Here is a 13,833-nt window from a genome sequence, read left to right on the forward strand (position 1 = left end):
AAGTCACCATCTCTGTGGAGCTTCTTCAGCCTTCGTTCATTAAAACCTCACAGAGGCCTGAGGCCGAGAAGGAGGGTGATCATTATAAGTATCACACCCGTTTAATTGATGCAATGTCTAGACTGAAAATGCCGCGGGACTCAGCCAAGGTCCCACAGTGAGTGAGTGCAGGGACGGACCTCAATACAAGCCTTCTGGCTCTAGGCAGCCTCCCCCTGCCTCCAGCTTTGCCCTAGAATCTACTGCATGCCAAGTACTGGACCCAGGGTAAAGGAAAAAAAGAGTTCCTGCCCAGAAGGAACTTTCAATTCAACTGGAAAACAAAAACAGGACTTACACACATGAAAACATTAATAACCGAAACATTTTGTCCTTCATGTGTGGGCCTTGTAGTTGTAAGAACTGGAGGCTGTCTCTGTCTAACCAAGCAAGAAGGATCAACTAGGGAAGGTGCAGCCAGGCATGGTGACTCACGCCTGCAATCCCAGCATTTTGGGAGGCCAAGGCAGGGGGATCACCTAAGGTCAGTAGTTCAAGACCAGCCTAGCCAACATGGTGAAACTCCATCTCTACTGAAAATACAAAAATTAGCAGGGCGTGGTGGTGCATGCCTGTGATCCCAGCTACTTGGGAGGCTGAGGCAGGAGAACCACCTGAACCCAGGAGGCAGAGGTTGCAGTGAGCTGAGATCACACTGTTGTACTCCAACTTGGGCTACAAAGTGAGACTTCATCTAAAAATTTTTTTTTAATTTTTTTTTTAAAAAGAGGGGGTACAGAGAACCTGCACAGGAAGCTGAGGGCAGGCAGAGCTCCTAGGAGCCCTGGCAAGCAGTGGAGTCCCACCCCAGCTCTCACAGGGACACGGTCTGGTTAGCGTGATGCTGTTGCATCTGTGTACCACACATTCCAGTCATTCCATCAGTCCCGGCATCACTTGCTCACAGGACAGCCTCTGATTGGCTGAGCTCTACCCTGGGGCTCAACCTCTGGCTCTCCTAGAGCTGGGAGACAGACGGAGGGCCTGGCCCCTATGTTATCGCAGTGGGAGGGAGGGCATTCCTCAGAAAGAAATCAAGGGGTCATGAGGACCAGGGATGAAAGTGTGGTGGCTAAAAAATGACAGAAATTCCCTTTAATGCATGTATTTGTTTAGATCACCAGTACACCAAGCAACAGTGGGGGACTCCTGTCCTTGAAACTGACTTTGCCTGTGCTTGTGGAGGAGGCAGGCAAAACCATTGTAAAAGGCGAGTCCGCAAGCACCCATGTGTTTGTGAAAGTGTGGTGTGATGGTTACTTTTAGGTGTCAACTTGACTGGGTTGAGGGATACCCAGATAGCAGGTGTAGCATTATTTCTGGGTGCATCTGGTAGGGTGTTTTCAGAGAGATTGGCACTCGAATCAGTAGACCGAGTAAAACACATCTGCCCTCACCAATGTAGGTGGGCGACATTCAATCCACCGAGGGCCCAAATAGAACAAAAAGACAGAGGAAAAGCAAATTCACTCTCTTCTGGACCTGGGACATCCACCTTCTCCTGCCCTGGGACATCGAAGCTCCTGGTTCTCAGAACTTCAAGCTCAAACTGAATGACACCATCAACTTCCCTGGTTCTTCAACCTGCAGACGACATACTGTGGGACTTCTTAGGCTCCCAATCACTCAGGCCAATCTCCATCATAAATCCCCTCTTCTACATCTATCGTTGTATCTATAGCGCCATCTGTATCCTGTTTGTTCTGTTTCTCTGGATGACCCTGACTAATCCATGTGGTTAAAGTGAAAACCCCCAAGCCCCACACTAACAGCGGAGAAGCTATAACACAGTCAAGCTTCGACTCACCAATGCACATGCCAGAGCCCTCATAGAAACGTGGCTTCCTTGAAGGGAAGACCATGTTAACCTGAGGGCAGTGAACTCCAAGGAGCCTGGAAAAGAGTGAGAAGGTCCACTGGCAAGAATGTGGAAAGAATTCCCATCTGTGACACAGGAGAGAGGTCCAGAATCTGGTGGACATGAAGATTCCAATTCTGTCTTGTGGGCAGGGACGCATCCTCAGGCCTCACCCAGCACCCTGGGGCTGGAATACACCTCTAAATTGTATCCTACCTCCAGTCCCAGCTAGGCAGGACTGTCTTCTGGGAAGTAGATTGTGGGAGCCATGTCGTTTGTGGGTGACAGCTGCCTATTGCTCCCTGGACTGGGCAAAAGGGGCTCCATTTGCCCTCACTACCTCCTCTTCCCAGTGCTAGGCAGAGCAATATCAGTGGCGACGCCATGGGGCATGGTTATGAAAGCGGGAAAATGCTTGATCCCATTTGTGCAAGAATTTTCTGCTCTGTGTATGGGTACAGCAGTCACTGAACAGGGGTGGGGGCCAGGGGCTGCTTTGTGTCCATGTGTCCATGTGCTGTGTAACAAATACACAGCAACAGCTAACCGACACATGGACACGTCAAAGCTCAATGGCTGAAAAAAACAATGATGTCTTATTTTTCATGAGTTTGTGGGAGGGCTGGAGTGCTGCTGGAAGTTGAAGGCTTGGCTGAGGCAGCTCTGCTCCACATACTTCACCCTTATCCTAGGACCTGCTGATTTCGTCCTCTGAGAGATGGCAGAAATGCACAAGACGGCATGGAGACACTCAGGGCCTCTGGAACTGGTGCACTGTCACTTCAGCCTGGTTCGATTGGTCAACACAGGTCTCATGGCCAGCCCAGAGTCACATTGAGAGGGCACTGCAAAGCGAAGTGGCAAAGGGTGTAGATACAGAAAGAGGTGACGAAGTGAGGCCAGTGCTCAAGGGTGAATGGAGCTGGGGGACAGAAACTAGGAAGCCAGTTTGATCCATGCCAGGTTGCAAGGGCAAGTTCAGGCCATGTACAGAGGAGTTGAGAGAAGAGTCAAGCCTGGGGGAAATCCCACGGAGAGAACAGAGACTAGGGAGGCACAAGGCCATGGTGCTGGTGGCTGAAAGTGGCCTGGAGCAAGCTGGCAGTAAGCATGAATCTCATCAGCTTCTCCTTGTGCCAGAAAGGGCTTCTGCCAGGGTGCCCAGGCCCATAAAGCCACCACATCAGGGCAGACCTGTTCCAAAGATCCAGAGCAATTTTAGATGTATCCGTGTTTATTTTTGTTGTTGTTGATTTTTTTCATTTTTGTTGTTGAGACGAGGTCTCACTATGTTGCCCAGGCTGGGCCTGAACTTCCAGGCTCAAGCACTCCTCTCTCCTGGGTGTCAGCTGGGACTACAAGCATATGCCACAGCTTCTATCTGTTTTTATTAAAGCCATATTTCCTGAATTTTAGCCATTCACATTCAAATTTTAGTGATTTTTTTTGGCCATATCTGCTTGCCGCCTATACTAATATTTACTTGATATTTTTATTTAAATCGACTCATATTTTTTGTTGTCATTATTTAGTTTTTATTTCATAATCATAAACTTGACTCTGCAATCCAGCTAGGCATGGAAGGGAAGAAGGAAATCTTGGAGCTCAAAGGGAACTGCAGTGAGAGCGCAAAGATTCTAGGACTCTGTGAGCAAATGGGGTGGTGGAGGAGTGCTCTCCCGAGCTACAGAAGGAATGGTCTCGAGGTTAAGATAAAACATAAGTCGACTGGGCACAGTGGCACAAGCCTGTAATCCCAGCACTGTGGGAAGCCAAGGTGGGAGGATCACCTGAGGTCAGTAGTTCAAAACTAGCCTGTCCCACATGGTGAAACTCTGTCTCTACTAAAAATACAAAAATTAACCAGGCGTGGTGGTGCTTACCTGTAATCCCAGTTACTCAGGAGGCTGAGGCAGGAGAATCACTTGAACCTGGGAGGTGGAGGTTGCAGTGAGCCGAGATCGTGACATTGCACTCCAGCCTGGAAGGCAAGAGTGAAACCTTCTCAAAACCGAAACAAAACAAACACAAGTCAAGCTTATTAGAGTCATTCACAGTCAGCAGTGGTGATCTTCTTGCTGGTCTTGCCATTCCTGGACCCCAAACCCTCCACGGTCTCCACAATATTCATGCCTTCTTTCACCTTGCCAAAGACCACATGCTCGCCATCCAACCAGTCACTCTTGGCAGTGCAGATGAAAAACTGAGAACCGTTTGTGTTGGGTCCAGCATTTGCCTTGGACAAGATGCCAGGACCTGTCTGCTTCAGGATGAAGTTCTCATCATCAAATTTCTCCCCATAGATGGACTTGCCACCAGTGCCATTATGGTGTGTGAAGTCACCACCCTGACACATAAACCCTGGAATATTCTGTGAAAGCAGGAACCCTTCTAACCAAATCCTTTCTCTCCAGTGCTCAGAGCATGAACACTTTCTGCTGTCTTTGGAAACTTGTCTACAAACAGCTGGATGGAGATGCAGCCCAAGGGCTCATTGAAGAATTTGGTGGGGTTAACCATGGCTGATAGTATGGGGCCCCTGGAGGCAATGGCGGTGTATGCAAAACTCAACTTATATTTTTAATGTAAAGATTTAACTTAATAATATTCATGAAATCATTGACTTCTGTGCTTGTTTACACACACACACACACACACATATATATATATATTTTTTGAGTCAGAGTCTCATTCTATCATCCAGCCTGGAGTGCAGTGGCACAATCTTGGTTCACTGCAACCTCCACCTCCCAGGTTCAAGCAATTCTTACACTTCAGTATCCTGAGTAGCTGGGATTACAGGCATGCGCCACCACATCTGGCTAATTTTTGTACTTTTAGTAGAGTCAGGATTTCACCTTGTTGACCAGGCTGGTCTCCAACTCCTGACCTCAAGTGACCCACCTGCCTCGGCCTCCCAAAGTGCTGGGATTACAGGTGTGAGCCACTGCACCCAGCCCCAACTCATATTTTTAATGTAAAGATTTAATAATATTCATGAAATCATTGACTTCTGTGCTAGCTGTATCTTTCCTAATGTCACAGTAAACAACCTATAACCTCCAGGACAAAATAATTATATATACATATATATTTATATTTATATTTATTTATTTATTTATTTTAAGATGGAGTCTCACTTTGTCGCCCAGGCTGGAGTGCAATGGTGCATTCTCGGCTCACTGCAACCTCCACCCCACTAGGTTCAGGTGATTCTCCCACCTCAATCTCCCGAGTAGCTGGGATTACAGGTGCCCACCACCACGCCTGGCTAATTTTTGCATTTTTAGTAGAGACAGGGTTTCACCATGTTGCCCAGGCTGATCTGGAACTCCTGACCTCAGGTGATCTGCCTGCCTCGGCCTCCCAACGTGCTAGGATTACAGGTGTGAGCCATCATGCCTGGCCAATTATTCATATTGTTAAAGAAAGAAAACAAGTCATAGGATATCTAGAGTGTGAATCCATTTATACAGAAATTGAAAACAGCCACCTCTATATATTTGAAGTAAAGTTTAAAAGGGTCAGTCGGGGCCAGGTGCAGTGGCTCACACCTGTAATCCCGGCACTTTGGGAGGCCAAGGCGGGTGGATCATGAGGTCAGCAGATTGAGATCATCCTGGCTAATACGGTGAAATACCATCTCTACTAAATATACAAAAAATTAGCCGGGTGTGGTGGTGGGTGCCTGTAGTCCCAGCTACTCAGGAGGCTGAGGCAGGAGAATGGTGTGAACCCAGGGGGCGGAGCTTGCAGTGAGCAGAGATCACACCACTGCCCTCCAGCCTGGGCGACAGAGTGAGACTCCGTCTCAAAAAAAAAAAAAAGGGTCAGCCAGGTGAGGTCTGGAGTTCGAGACCAGCCTGGCCAACATGGTGAAACCCTGTCTGCACTAAAAATACAAAAATTAGCTGGGCGTGGTGGCAGATGCCTGCAATTCCAGCTACTCGGGAGGCTGAGGCAGGAGAACCGCCTGAATCCAGGCTGCAGTGAGCGGAGATTGTGCCACTGCACTCCAGCCTGGCACAGAGTGAGACTCTGTCTCAACAAAAAGGTAAAAAGAAAAGTTGACTCCCAAGGAAACAGGCATCCAGCTCAAATCTGTCTCCCTGCTGGCTTTAAGGCAGTCATTTTATTAGACAAGGTTTGGGGTTGGATTAGCAGGTGATTAGTGGAAGGAAGGGGGAGATGGGCAGAGTCCTTGAGGATTCACAGTTATCTTCTCATGCTAACGCATGGGTCACATGTGCAAATTCAGCGGGAGCTCTCTGAAACATGATGGAAATTCAGGCTGTGACATCAGCAAGCTGGTTCTGCACAGACTCTAGTTGGCCACACTGCTTCCAACTGATTTCAGCCAGTTTTGTTATCTTACAAATGAAAGGATTTTCAGCATTTCAGCAAGTTGTTTCTTTTCTTATCCGCTATCCTGCAAACTCAAGAACTTCTGTTACTTACTGTTTTTTGTTGTTGCTGTCATTGTTTTTGTGAGACAGGGTCTCCCTCCATCGCCCAGGCTGGAGTGCAGTGGTGTACAACCGTAGCTTACTGCAGCCTCGAACTCCTGGACTCAAGCAATCCTTTTGCCCCAACCTCCTGAGTAGCTGGTATGACAGGCACGCACTACCATGCCCAGCTAATTTTTACTTTATGTAGAGACTGGTTCTCACTGTGTTGTCCAGGCTGGTCTTAAACTCCTGGGCTCAAGCAGTCCTCCTGCCTCAGCTTCCCAAAGTGCTGGGATTACAGACGTGAGCCACTGTGCCCAGAGTTATTGATTTCTTTAACTCTTTGAGGCACAATTTCAGAAAGAAGGAAAGAAAGAAGAAAATATTATGGTTGCAACAACAGTTACTAAGCACAAAACCGAACAAAACTAGGACGAAGACTGCCTGCCTGTCTAACATACCAAAATCCATTTCTCCTGGTGTGCTTTGCAAGGCTCGGTCTTGAACGGCAAGACCTACCTGTGCAGACACTCATCTGGGCCCTTCTGTAGCGAATGTAGACAGCAGATGCAGAGCGACTCTCAAGGAACGGCTGTGAGTCCTACCCAGAGGCCTGCTGTGTGGGGCAGGGAGGACAGCAGGAAGCAGATATATACAGAGCTACCCTGAAACAGCAGGAACAGGCAATTGCAGGCGCAGCATTGAGTCATCAGTCTTACTTTGGGAGGCCGAGGTGGGTGGATCACTTGAGGTCAGAAGTTTGAGACTAACCTGGACAACATGGTGAAATCCTATCTCTACTAAAAATACAAAAATTAACCAACAGAAATTTGAGAGTTCCCACAACCCCTCTCAGTGTCACCAGTGGACAGTGTCCAGGTTCTTGGCGTCTTGAACAAAGAATTGGACAAAACACACAAAGCAAGGAAGCAATTAAGGGATTTATTGAAAATGAAAGTACACTCCACAGTGCAGGAGCGGGCTCAAGCATATGGGCTCAAGGGCCCTGATACAGAATCTTCTTAGGTACAAATACTCCCTACAGGTTTCCCATTGGCCACTTAGTGGTCAACTGGTGTAAACGAAGTAGTGGCCCGCAATCCATCTGATTGGTTGCGGAAAGCAACCAATGGGAAGTTGAGGCAATCCCGTCAGGAGTCAATCTGGGTTTTGTTATTGCCATGGTTTCCATCAGTGTTACACTAGGTTCAGATTCCTCTAGAATTACCTTGTGCTTCGGATGGGGGTTGAGTTGCTTCAGTGTCTGTCTTTCTTCCTCCCTCCCTCCAGCCCTTCTTTCCTTCCTCCTGTTATGTATAAAGTTTCAGTGCCGCAAAACAAATAGCACTCCAATATAAAATTTTCTTTTAATTCTCAGCAAGGCAAGGTACTTCAGTAGAAGTGTGCACCCTTACAGTTGGAGCAATGGTGAGCACACACTCGGACAAGGGAGGGGAAGAGGTTCTTATCCCTGGCGCATATGGCCCCTGCTGCTGTGTTGTTCCCGTATTGGTAGAGTTAGACCGCGCAGGCTAAACTAATTCTGATTGGCTAATAATGGGGTGAGTGGTTTGGTGGGAAAAATGATTATGACAGAGCAGGTAATTGGAATGAGTCAGGGTGGAGCAGGTGATTGAAATGAGTCAGGGTGGAGTACATAATCGAAAAAGTTGCTTTATGAGGAAGTTAACTTTAAAAGTAGAAGGTAAAGAATTGAACACATTGACATATTGATTCTTTGAAAAGAAATGTATAACTCATATCTAACACCTCCTTCCTTCTTTTTTCTTCTTTCTTTCCTTCCTTCCTTCCTTCCTTCCTTCCTTCCTTCCTTCCTTCCTTCCTTCCTTCCTTCCTTCTTTTTTTCTTTCTTTCTTCGTTCTTTCTTTGAGACAAAGTCTTGCTCTGTCACCCAGGCTGGAGTGCAGTGGTTGCAAACACAACTCATTGCAGCCTTCAACTCCTGGGTTCAAGCGATTGATCCTCCCACTGTAGCCTCTCAAGTAGCTGAGACTACAGCTGTGCATCACCACACCTGGCTAATTTTTAAATTTTTTTGTCAAGACTGGGCCTTGCCATGTTGCTGATCTCGAACTCCTGGCCTCAAGCAATCCTCCTGCCTCGGCCTCCCAAGGCCCTGGGATTACCTCCCAAGGGTTTTTCTTAATATTTCTTCCTCACCCTCAGTTTCTGGCCTTCTCTGTGCACTCACACCTCAAGGGGCTGTCCCCACACTCTTGCCCCTCCTAATGGGAAAACTGCAGTTACTTGTTACTTCATGCTTCCTGTGTCCTTGGGTCTCAGAGGCGGGGCTTTCTCAGTTATCTCTCCCCACTTCCCTACGGCAGCTTACAGTTTTTGTTTTCTAGGGAGTAGAGATGAAGGGTCTGGGCCAGGTGCAGTGGCTCACGCCTGGAATCCCAGCCTTTTGGGAGGCCAAGGCAGATGGATCACCTGAGGGCAGGAGTTTGAGACCAGCCTGGGCAACACGGTGAAACCCTGTCTCTACTAAAAATACAAATATTAGCCAGGTGTGGTGGCATGTGCCTGTAATCCCAGCCACTCAGGAGGCTGAAGCAGAAGAATCGCTCGAACCCGGGAGGCGGACATAGCAGTGAGCCAAGATTGCGCCGCTGCTTTCCACCCTGGGTGTCAAAGCAAGACTCCGACTCAAAAAAGAAATGAAGGAATGCTCATCATCATTGGCCATCAGACAAGTGCAAATCAAAACCACAATAAGATACCATCTCACACCAGTTAGAATGGCAATCATTAAAAAGTCAGGAAACAACAGGTGCTGGAGAGGATGTGGAGAAATAGGAACACTTTTACACTGTTGGTGGGATTGTAAACTAGTTCAACCATTGTGGAAGACAGTGTGGCGATTCCTCAAGGATCTAGAACTAGAAATACCATTTGACCCAGCCATCCTATTACTGGGTATATACCCAAAGGATTATAAATCATGCTGCTATAAAGACACATGCACACATATGTTTTTTGTGGCACTGTCCACTATAGCAAAGACTTGGAACCAACCCAAATGTGCATCAATGATAGACTGGAATAAGAAAATGTGGCACATATACACCATGGAATACTATGCAGCCATAAAAAAATGATGAGTTCATGTCCTTTGTAGGGACATGGATGAAGATGGAAACCATCATTCTGAGCAAACTATTGCAAGGACAGAAAACCAAACACCACATGTTCTCACTTATAGGTGGGAATTAAACAATGAGATCACCTGGAAACAGGAAGGGGAACATCACACACAGGGCCTGTCGTGGGGTGGGGATAGCAGGGAGGGATAGCATTAGGAGATATACCTAATGTAAATGACTAGTTAATGGGTGCAGCACATCAACATGGCACATGTATACACATGTAACAAACCTGCATGTTGTGCACATGTACCCTACAACTTAAAGTATAATAATAACTTAAGCCGGGCGCGGTGGCTCAAGCCTGTAATCCCAGCACTTTGGGAGGCCGAGACGGGCGGATCACGAGGTCAGAAGATCGAGACCATCCTGGCTAACACGGTGAAACCCCGTCTCTACTAAAACTACAAAAAAACTAGCCGGGCGAGGTGGCGGGCGCCTGTAGTCCCAGCTACTCGGGAGGCTGAGGCAGGAGAATGGCATGAACCCGGGAGGCAGAGCTTGCAGTGAGCTGAGATCCGGCCACTGCACTCCAGCCTGGGTGACAGAGCGAGACTCCGTCTCAAAAAAAAAAAATAATAATAATAATAATAATAATAGTAATAACTTAAAAAAAGAAAGAAATGAAGGGTCTGGATGGTGTTTATGCCTTTCCCACAAATGTGGCCAATCCTATTGAGAAATATGAATAAAATTCTAAGCCCCCCCCCCCGCCACCACCCCCACCCAACTGGCTGAATGGACCACCTCCTGGCCAAGGGAACGTGGAGTCACCTTGAAAACAGAATGCTTGGCCATGATGGGATGGGGGGTCCGGTGCACCTCATTGTTATGCTCCCTCCCTCACTAACTACAATTAGGCTTTCTTCCCTAAGGGCTAACCAGAAACCAGCCCTTTCAAAAGACTCCACATTGATATCACCTATAACCACCTGAGGCTGCCCCTTCTTTTTTGCCCGATAAGAGACCTCCATGGTCTGGCCAGACCATGGAGAATGCTCAATAAAGGTTTTTGCATCTTCATGTCACCTTTTGATATCAGAGGGCTGAAAGCTCCACCCTTGAATCAGGCTGATACTGCCATGTTTTTGTACATGGGACCCATGAAGGGCATGAAGCTCATTTGCACATGTGTTTCTCCTTTCAAAAATATTCATGACTCCTCTATCTTATTAAATATGTATGTTCGGCCATCCCGCTGAGCATAAATTCCTCTTCCCTTTGCCCCTCCCTCGAAGTGACTGTTCTGGCTTCTGACCAGAGGCTACGCTTCCCAGCCTGTCAAAATGGCCACCCTGCAGGTTGCAACCCTGTGTGAGAAATAAAGCTCTCCTTTGCAAATTTATGAGCCTCACTGTTCTTCAGTTGTCACTATCCTCTAGCGCTGTACCAGTGAGGCAGGTGGTCTCTGGTGTCCTGCTCTGCTCCTGGTCTTTCTCCTAAACTGGAGGTCTATGAAAACTCTCCTTGAGTCTACAGTGCCTAGGGCTCTATATGCCTACCCTAGTTTGCACTCAGGCTCCAGCAAATTTGCTAAAAATTTTAGTTGAATAATGTTTTCTCTCATGTATGGCACTAGGAACCCCTTCCTCTTATACTGCACACAGGTGAGCTGGAGCTCATGTCCCATCTGTCACTGGGGAGACACCTGTTTTTCCTTAGATTTCAGGCTACACAGTTGCTCTGCCCCTTCAGCTTTCCAGTAGGTTCAAGAGAAAGTTTGCTTTTGCAGTTTTCCTGCTTTTGCTAGGGTGGGAGAAATGCTGTTTCTCCCTTTCTATGTCCTAGGTGGGAGAAGGATTATTTGGTAATACCCATCTTGCACTTAGAATGGTTTTGTAACGTCACGCATTGGTCATTTGGAAAATGTTGGTTCACTAAGCTATGCAAAGCTTCCAAATGTCAGTTTTATTACACAATATCAAAATTCACATTTAAAAAATATCACTAGTGATCTCATCTAAAACATATTTGAATATTAAGAAGCTGGCCAGGCGCAGTGGCTCATGCCTGTAATCCCAGCACTTTGAGAGGATGAGGCAGGTGGATCACTTGAGGTCAGGAGTTTGAGACCAGCCTGGCCAACATGGTGAAATCCCATCCCTACTAAAAATACAAAACTTAGCTGGACGTGGTGGCAGGCACCTGTAATCCCAGCTACCTGGGAGGCTGAGCCAAAAGAATCGCTTGAACCAGGAAGGCAGAGGTTGCAGTGAGCCGAGACCGTGCTATTGCACTCCAGCCTGGGCGATAAGAGTGAAACTCCGTCTCAAAAAAAAAAAAAAGAGAAAGACATTGAGAATCTGTCAAGCTCTTGGTGGCAGATAACAAGTTTTCCCAAAATCCTAATGCTCAACTTGAAAGCTTGAATTTTATCGTTGGCAAAACATATTACCAGTTGTTTCCCTTGAAGTGACAGGCTCATTTTGTTCATTTTTGAGAAAATGTCTGCCAAATACCAGAGTCTGAATATCTGTAGTTTGATGTGTCAGACCTTTCTTCCAAGTAAAACAGCGTTCCATGGTAAAAAGCGGCTAGTTCAGCTCGCAACTCAAACAACTGCACCAGTGTCTCACCTTGAAAAGCCATTGTACCCAGTGTGTGGTGGAATCGTGTTCTGTGTTCACTCTGTCACGATCTTCAGAAGTGGACTCGAGAATTGGAATTTAATAACACCAATTCTTTCTGCTTCGTTAGGAACATTCTTAAGTGAAAGTGGATTGTTTTAAACTGTGAGTAGACTCACACCTGTAATCCCAGCATTCAGGGACACTGAGGTGGGTGGATTACACTGAGGTTAGGAGTTTCAGACCAGCCTGGGCAATGTGTCGAAACACTGTCTCTAATAAAAATACAAATATTAGCCAGGCATGGTGACGCATGCCTGTAGTCCTAGCTACTAGGGAAGCTGAGGCAGGAGAATCACTTGAACCCGGGAGGCGGGGGTTGCAGTGATTGTGCCACTGTACTCCAGCCTGGGCCACAGAGCAAGACTCTGTCTTAAATAAATAAATAACATAAAATAAAATAAATTAGCCAGTTGTGGTGGCACACACTTGTATTCCCAGCTACTCAGGAGGCCGAGGTGGGAGGATTGCTTGAGCCTGAGAAGTTGGGGCTGTGATGAGCCATGATGGTGCTGCTGCACTCCAGCCTGGGTGACAGAGGGAGATTCTATCTCAAAACATAAAAATTAATACAAAGTAAAAATAAATAAACTGTGAGTGGCAAAGAATACAATGAGTACTAGTACAGTCAGTGCTACTGACAAATTAATGTCAAGTACAAGCAGTATTACTTGCTATTGCTTTTATACCATCAGTGCAAATACTTAAATAAAAGGTAAATGACATCTTAGTATTATCATAAATAAATATAAATTGTAAAATAGTTTTTACCTTGTAGACCTCTTGAAAGAATCTCTGGGATCCCAGAGGTCTACAGATTAAACTTTTTTTCTTTTTTTGAGACAGAGTCTCACTCTGTTGCCCGGGCTGAAGTGCAATCTCAGCTCACTGCAACCTCCACCTCCCGGATTCAAGCAATTCTCGTGCCTCAGCCTCCCAAGTAGCTGGGACTACAGGCATGTGCCACCATGCTCAGCTAATTTTTGTGTTTTTAGTAGAGACCAGGTTTCACCTTGTTGGCCAGGCTGGTCTCGAACTCAAGTGATCCACCCGCCTCTGCCTCCCAAAGTGCTGGGATTATAGGTGTAAGCCACCATGCTGGGCCCCAGATTAAACCTTGAGAACTTCAATAGAGCTTGGCAGAGTGCCTGGCATAGAGTAGCAATCCAATAAATAATTAGTTCAATACATTAATGAACTAATAATTTTTGTTTATTTTATTTTTCAAAATAAAGATAGAAGGCTGGACGTGAAGGTTCACACCTGTAATCCCAGTGCTTTGGGAGGTCGAGGTGGGAGGATCACTTCAGCCCAGGAGTTCAAGATCAGCCTGGGCAACATAGCAAGACCCCATCTCTCTCCAAAAAAATTAAAAATTAGCCTGGAATGGTGATGCATACCTGTAGTCAAGACTACTTGGAAGGCTGAGGCAGGAGGATCACTTAAGCCCAGGAGTTAGAGGTTACAGTGGAGCTATGATCCCATCACTGCACTCCAGCCCGGACAAAGAGTGAGACTCTGTTTTTAAAAATAAATAAATAATTAATTAAAAATAGAACTCCTTCTGTCTTTTTATGGGAAAGGAGGCTGTTTCTCTAAGGAACAAGACAATTTTGATCCAATATCTATTCCAAGTGGAATGCAGGTCAGTTGGTGTCCTGGATGAACTGATTTGTCAGGGGACCTTTCCCCAG

The 13,833-nt window shown here is 46.6% G+C and overlaps 1 pseudogene; it reads right to left on the reverse strand.

The window, feature by feature from the left end:
- Positions 1–3,566: 3,566 nt before the first annotated feature.
- Positions 3,567–4,417, reverse strand: LOC103234425 (peptidyl-prolyl cis-trans isomerase A pseudogene; annotated as a pseudogene).
- Positions 4,418–13,833: the final 9,416 nt, after the last annotated feature.

Source organism: Chlorocebus sabaeus, chromosome 6, assembly GCF_047675955.1.
Source record: "Chlorocebus sabaeus isolate Y175 chromosome 6, mChlSab1.0.hap1, whole genome shotgun sequence".
Classification (NCBI taxonomy): Eukaryota; Metazoa; Chordata; class Mammalia; order Primates; family Cercopithecidae; genus Chlorocebus; species Chlorocebus sabaeus.